At 35.3% G+C, this 8,222-nt stretch overlaps 1 long non-coding RNA gene across 1 annotated transcript; it reads left to right on the top strand.

The window, feature by feature from the left end:
• Positions 1 to 301: 301 nt before the first annotated feature.
• Positions 302 to 7,251, top strand: LOC120616531 (uncharacterized). The gene is made up of 2 exons (XR_005656614.1): positions 302 to 585; positions 6,298 to 7,251. It is a non-coding gene; the product is annotated as an uncharacterized LOC120616531 (long non-coding RNA).
• The last annotated feature ends 971 nt before the right edge of the window (positions 7,252 to 8,222 follow it).

Below are 8,222 nucleotides of genomic sequence, written 5' to 3' on the forward strand. Positions count from 1 at the left end.
AATTAATTTAAAAAATATGTATTTATTTCATTATTTACCTATTTATATGACAGATAAATTTAATCTTATAATGTACTCATTAACTGATCAAAAACAAGAATTGATTGTCTTTTATAATGTATAAAAATAAAAATAGATCGTCCTTTATAAAAAAAAGAAAAATAAAAAAAGAAAAACGTTTTCCAATTCTGATCTCGGATCTTACTGCAGACAATGAAGTGCTTTTGTTCATCTTGGTTCCCTAAATCTTAGTTCAGTGTCTGCCTTGGCCTTATACTATAGGTATTCCCCCAACACCGTCTCCCGATTCCTGTCTCAGGACTCCTGTGTTTCAAAAAAACACTAACTTGCTTTGCAACTATACTAAGTAATACATTTGGAGTTAACTGTTTTTAAATAATGATTTAGTTTCATTTCATAAGACAGTATATTTTAGTCATAAAATCTGGATCTAGATATCACTAAATCTAAGGCCTTCAGGTGTCAAAGCATTACCATCTTCAATTTTATAGGTGAAGCACAGGAAGACTAAAGGACTTGTCAAAGAACGCTTTCCTTGTTCGCCAAGAAAAGACCAGAATCCAGGTCTCTGTTTTCTAAAAATTACTCTTTTTTTATACTTTACTCAAAGTCTTAAAGCTCTTACCGAAAGAAATAAAATACATTGCAGTAGTTTCTTCAATGTTACTTATGAGCAAGGGTAGTGATGGGTATTTCTGTTAGATGTTGCCACAATAATGTTAGGTAACAAGCTACCCCAAGTTCAGTGGCTTAAAACAACAGTCATTTATTCTCACAGATCTGCAGATCGGTTGGGACGGCTCTGCTTCAGGCTCTGGTGACTGGAATAGACTGGGCAGCTCTGCTTCTCCTCTCTTTCACCCTTCTCTGCTTCTCCTCTCTTTTACTCTTTTCCTAGAACCACTAAACTAACTGGTCATGACTGATGCACAGGAGGGCAAGGAGAAACATGTGATGCCTTTTCAACACTTCCATTGGCCAAAACAAGCCACATGATCAATGCCAACATCACTAGGATAGGCAAATATACTCCACCCCCCACGGAAGGGGCCTTGCAAAGTAATGTGGCAAAGGATGTGGAAATAGAATTCTTTTGGGAATAGCAGCAGTGGGGACAGGGGTGGGAGATGTGAAGTGAATTGCAATCATGATCCACTTTACCATAATGTATCAGAAGAAATGCGAGTTTTTATAAAGGTATATAATTTGCAGTCAATGCCTATCACGGATAAAGTTCACAACAAATTGTTTCACTCTCTTTAAAATTCCTTTAAGTGATTACATTTCCTAGAGGAGCCAAATGTAATCCAAAACAAATACTTTTTAGGATAGAACTGGTAAAGAAGACAAAGTACTTGATTGATGAACACTGACTGCCAGCAATGTTTTTAAAAGACCTCATTTAGTTTGTAATTGACCTTTATTGTGATCTTCTTTAGCCTATTTAGAGAAGCAGATACATGTTTATTAAAAAAAGATGAAACGAGTGAAGTTAGATGAATACCAAAGAGTTTTAAAATGTTAGTTCAAATAGAACTTCGATTAATAAAATGTGTTCATCACTAAGCTGTGTGTGTGTAAGTGAGTGAGATGGGTATTTTTCTTTTTCATACTGTGTCATGTAGTTGTTAATAAAGTATTATGAATCTTCTCCAACTAATTGTTATAATATACCAGATACAAACATTATACCTTTATGATACTTTTAAAAGTCAATTCGAGAGGGAAAAAGCAGGGAGGTCTTGTTTTGTTTCATAGTTCTTTTCTGTCAATATTGTTGGTGAGCTCACAGAGATAGTTCAATCATGAGGCTTACTTTTTATTTCAAAAGCAACTGTTCTATTTTGTGACATTCTTTAAATTTCAGAGATTTTTTTTTTCTAAATAATAAATTGACAAGTAGCAAGCATACCTGCTTCTACAATCATAGTTATATGATGTACTTTTGCTGAGTAAATGTATTTACTATCAGTCAAAAATCTGAATTTATTTTTCCATCTTGTTGGGTCTCCTCTGAAGTCAACTAGAACTCGATTTATAACCACTTGTTCAGAACATGTTAATACTAGGGAAAAAAGTCAAGTGTTTTCATCATTTGATAAAAAAATATGTTTTTAAATTAAAAAAATAAATGTCAGGCCTGCTCTCTTCTTTATTGCTAGGTGAAGTAACATATTAAGAAAACGAATGTTAAATTGTTCATTTTGATGCCTTAATTGTATCAATTTCTTAGTGCTTTCATCATAGTGGAGAATATATTTTCAGTCATTCAGCCTTTTCCATACAGAGATTACACTGAATTTTAAGAACTGACTCAAATGAGAAATTACCATTCTTTCAGATCTGATGTATGGAGTTACTCAAATAGGCTAAAAAAGATCACAATGAAGGTCATTTACAAGCTCTGCAATAAATCAAAGTTTTCTGTCTTTTTCAGTAGCCAGTTCATCACCATCACAAGCAATCTCTCTGAAGCCCGATACATGGACATTTAAACCACTGCCTTGGAATATGGCAACCAAAACAACCTCTCTGTGACCTCCATGATACTTCAGTGGTTTACATTTGATTACTTTTTGTTGTCACAAAATAGGATACTTAAGCATTTTTGCAGAATAAACAAATATAACTATAGAGTCTATGAGGAATGCTTATTTATTATATCAATTCTAAAGAATTCTAAAATATGTAGACTATTTCTGTTTGTACCCCATTATAGGTACCTAATACAATCCCTGAAATATTGTGCGTACTCTTTAAGATTTGTTGAATAAAATAATGTAAATAGTACTAAAGACAGAAGCTTGTCTCCATTTTTTTAAATAATATTTTGGCACTCAAAGGAGGTGGAGTTTCACAAATGGTCTTAATACTGGTATAATATGAATAAAAATAAAGTGTAGCCTGCTATGTATGATATCAATGAAACCCTTTTTCTTCATGGCAGTCAAAATAGGCAATACAAAATTATCAATTTCTCATGCGTTATTCTATCTAAATCTATGGAAAATTATTCTTATCGATTGAAGCAGCTTAAATGTTCAACGATGCACTCATTTTTGGTTGTTCACAAAATCACTTTATGTCATGGAGACCTAAGAGTGAAAAACACAGACTTAAAGATCCCATCTGCCTCACTGACCACCAACTATAGGATTTATCTTAATTATTATCCTCTTTATGATTTTTGTACAATTGCTCTTAATCTTTACTTATACATATCTTTATGGAGTAGATATAATATTATGTACACAAATGAACTGTCATTGCTTCTGAATTTAAATTTAGAATGTGAATATTTCCCCATGCTATTAAAAACTTTTGTAAATCACATTTTAATACTACATACTCGTCAATTAGATATATTTACTAAATCCTATATATCTACTCCCTAATTATTAGGCTTAGTAGGCTACTTTAATTTTAAGCCATTATGTATAATATTGTGATGTGCACATGTGCATATATTACAGTTTTAGACATTTCAGATTATTTTCTTAGGCAAGACTCCATAAATGAAATTATTGGGCCAAATAATAGGAACATTTTGAGACATTTTATTCAAATTCCCAAATTATATTCCAAAAAAGTTTATGACATAATTCTCCAACTAGTTTTATACTGAGTGATGGCCTCACTTCCATCTCACCAGCATTTGTCTTGGTCTTATTTTAAAGAAGACCTTGTTAATTTGTAAGATTAAAAATGACATTATTGCTTTAAATCTATGTTTCTTTCATTACTAGTGAAGTTAATTTATTTATCTTAGTGATTATTTGTATGTGGAGAATGTTCAGTCTCTGTCTAATTTCCAAATAACATTTCTTCAAATTAAAATATTCTAGGTCTCATTTAGTTGCCTTTTCATCTGGTATAAGAAATCTCATTTCCACAGACTAACAGATACAGAGGACAATCTGGTGATTGTCAGAGAGGAGGGGAATGGAGGATTGAGTGAAAAAGGTGAAGGCATAAAGAAGTACAAATTAGTAGTTAGAAAATAGTCATGGGGATGTAGAGTATGGCATAGGGAATAGAGTCTATAGCATTGTAATAACTATTGTGTAGAGCCAGATGGGTGCTAGAGTAATTGGGCAGATCAATACATAAACTATATAAATAAATGTACTGTATACCTGAAACTAATATAAAATTTACAAAAAAATCTCATTTCCTTTCCTTTAGTGAAAATTTGGCACTTAAATACCTACCACTATTATCCTGGCAACTAGAGCCAGGTCCCACTCCAGCCCTTCTCTGGCTGCACCGTTCTCTGCAAGGCAAGGAGTCCATGCAGCCAAGTGGACATACTACCTGAAGCCTGTCCCCGCCCCGCCCCCTCACCAATTCAGATGCCCAGCACCCAGATTCCCTAGATGAATGGCTCCAAGCATACTCCAGGGTTGCATGGCTCTGTTCATGATGCCATCCTCTTAAGGGCCTCTGTTTGTAGGCTTACCCTAACCTGCCAATATTAGAAATAGACCCCCAAATAAACTTCCATATCTCACCTTTTTGAGTATATTGTTTCTGAACTCACTCACAAAATTAATCCCTGGAACTTTCATATTTATGTTCAGCAAGTTTGAGGTCCAAGTTACAAAATACAAGGAAGGCATTTGGAGTCAGTATCAATTTGAATTCTGACTCTGCCACTTAACTAGCTTTGAGACTTTAAATAAGCAACTTAATGTCTCTAATGTCATGGAATGTCAAACCTAGAATGTAGATACTTTCTAATAAGGGTTAGGATTATAAAATTGTTTAATGTGTACAGTGTTTAGCATACAATAATCACTTGATAAATTAATCTTCATTATGAGAAAAATAACTCAGTATTAGTAAAAAATTATAAATTCTCTTCATTTTCCGAGTATGTAGGCAGAAAGTGTGCTATGAACTTGTGTGTATGTCTGTGTGTTCATGAATATAGTCACAGAGGCATAGGTTTAAACTAAAAATTGAATGTCAAAATTTAGCATGTATCAGAATTACCAAGATGGCTTGTTCAAACAGAGTGCTAAGCCATACCCCAAATTTCTGATTTAGTAGGTCTGGGATGAGCCAATAATTTGCCTTCGTAATGAGTTCTGAGGTGACACTGATGTTACGGGTCTGAGGACTACATTGGGAGAGGAGAACCACTGCTCTAACTCACTCTCCCATTTGCTGCCTCTGGCCTTCCTCTGCCCCAGGCTGCTACTATCCTGTGCAAACCAGTACTTAGATGGTCTTCCACCTGGGAGGAAGGGTAAGGAATGGCGGGGAAGGTGAGGTGCAGTGGGGTTGGGTTTCTCCTTTGTTAGCTCCTTAAATCCACAGTTCCTTTCATTTCTACAATTTCCCCAGGGTTCATTTTGGAGAAGGGAGCCTGAAACTTGTGTTATTTCATCATCTTGGCAAAACTAGAACCCACACCTCCTTTGACTGTGTCTGTCTCTTGAGTTTAATAGTTACGTAAAACTTTGGTGATGAGTCATTCTAGTTTTGCCAGATTAAAATAAAATCATATAAAAAATTCCTCGTTAAGTTGACTATTCTTGTTCAATTAAGTAACAACATAAATTCCACCAATACTATGAAGTTGCCATCTGAAATCATGTCCAACAATGGATTGCCTCTGTTACAGCAAGTTCCCTCTGGAAAACCCATTAAAAAAGAGGTCAGCTTGATGGAGAACGAATTGGTAAAAGATCATGAAAATAAAGCAGAGCAGTGCAAAAAGTTTCTGAAACCAGGGATTATGAGCCCAAAGCTATAGTTATATGAATTTTAGACCAAGAATTTTCAAACTGTTCAATGTTTCTCTTATGTTGGAAATAAACATCTTTAGAATCTTGATTATGCAGCAGTACTTTAATTACATATTTAATTATATATATTGTGGTTTTTAAATCTATTGCCATTTAAGTAACATGTATAATAACTCATAATAAAATAAAGTAATAGGTTATAGGCAATGACTCATCGTAAAGGTGGACATTGAACTTTTTTTAAATGAAGGAAAACGAAGAGGAATAATAGAAAAAAAGTACATATTAAGTACACTCTACAGTGAGAATGTAATCTTGGTAAAGGCAAACTTCATCTTTACCTGAATCTCTCTCTCTCTCTCTCCCTCTCTCACATACACACACACGCAGACACAAACACACATAAACACACACACACACACACACACACACACGGGGTGGTAGGGAGTTATAAGCACCAGTGAGACAGAGAAAGAAATAATATAATCTTGTCTGTGTTTGTATTTGTACTCATTGCTTTCAGGTGGATTCCTTTGATTGTCCTAAGCATTCCTGCCACATAGGATGAAGACTAAACTGTAGATTTGTACCTAAAATAAAAGAAACTAAAATAAGAAGTGATTTTAAACTATTAGAAAAAGTTATACACTTATATAGTATAAATGCAATTTCTCATGGAATTATCCTCCTGGAACAGAGCACACTCTGAAAAACCCTGTCCCAGCCAACGGAAAAGAAGAGAAATCAACAACGCAGCATAGTTAAAAGGAGGCTTTTTCTCTTTAAATTGGAAGGAGTTGAGCATAATTTCACAGCCTCAGAGGGAGCTGCTAAGAGAGCCACAAACACAGAGCTCAGTGCCTGCGCCTACTTGCCTCATTCCATGCTACTCTCCTAGGGAAGCCGAGATCCTTTGGTTGCCCTGTTCTCCCTGAAGAATGGCTGTGAAAGATGAGTGTCAAATTACAGTAATTTAAGTTTAACCATTTTCTGTTAGCAGAGAATAATTCACATTCATCTATGGAGTGGAGTGAGGTTAACGATTCAGTTACATTTTGATTATGAAGGAATCTCACCCAGCTGAAATCTGCGATAAAACCGAGTCCATATGTATTGTTTCTGCAGTGTTGTGAGTGCTCCTGGTTCCTAAGGAATGCATTGTTTAAGCCAGCCCTTTGCTCACCATGTAAATGATTCCACTTCAGTGGTTCAAGGAAAATGAGCACAGGATGCAAATTCCTTAATGCAGATTTAGTAAAGTAGAATCTCCCCTCTGTGGTCTTGACTGTGACGAGTTTCCTTTGTACGTGTCGGAATTATTTGTCAAGACCTTTTGTTGATCATGAAATGCCCTTGCCTGTCCAAAAAGCCTAACAAAAAAGACTCAAATCCATAGTGAGCAGTTCTCTTTCTGACAGTATTGGTTTTTATTAGATACATGGCTGCAATCTTCAGCCACAATTAAAAAAAAAAAAAAGAAAGACAACTTTGGAAGTATGGCAAAGTTTGGAAAGTGTGAGGGGCCAGAGAAAATCGTTGGAACATGTCACTTGCTTCACAACTTTCGGTTCTCACCTTCAGTTTACAGGGCTCCATGTCCTCAGAGGGAAGTATTCTTTGTGGACTCATTTCAAAGAGTTTTCTCTGAAAATGAATATGCCAGCTCCCCATGAGGTCATGAAGAGAGACTGAATAGGCCGTGCCTTCACCTGCGTAGTTGCTGAAAACAACAACAAAACCTTTCTGATGTAAACAACAGCAATTAGTACAATAACTGCCCCGAAGATGCCACCATTCTCTAAATCGGATATTCTGAAAGCTCAAGAACAATTTTGTAACATAAATAACCTGTTCATCGAGACAGCAACTACAGATACATTTTTTCCAAGGAAAAAATCTGTGAGTGAGGGGGACAGAACGTGCCCAGAGTATATTCCTCTGCTTTTTCCTCCTGGAAAATAGAGAAGCCCTCTGGTGGAACTACAAACACAAACCCAGAGAAAAACAGTAACTATTATGCTATTATTCCCTTGGGGCAACATATCCAGATATTAGTTGAGATTTCTGAATCTTTATTCAAATTAATTGTCAGTGTTGGACTTTCTAGTGTTGTGAGAAATTAATGGGGAAGATGATTTGTGGGAAGGAACAGAGGATAAAACTTAAAAGAGTCAAGGTTTTGCCATCAGAGTGATCTGAAGCTGTAATCCCACAAAGACAAATGACAATCTTGAGCTAATTCTTTCTATTCTATGAGAATTGTGTTCCTTGTCTATGAAATGAGGATTGACAAAATTTTCTCCAAGGTCTATTTAAATTTGAATATGGCGTCTAAGGAATCTTTCTTTAGAAAAGCGTAAAAGAGCACTGTAATCACACATAATGACATTTCCTTTTCTACTTTTGGTGTGAGGTTGAGGCAGCATTTTGGTTAAGAGATCAGATCCG

Source organism: Pteropus medius, unplaced genomic scaffold, assembly GCF_902729225.1.
Source record: "Pteropus medius unplaced genomic scaffold, Ma_sr-lr_union100, whole genome shotgun sequence".
Taxonomy (NCBI): Eukaryota; Metazoa; Chordata; class Mammalia; order Chiroptera; family Pteropodidae; genus Pteropus; species Pteropus medius.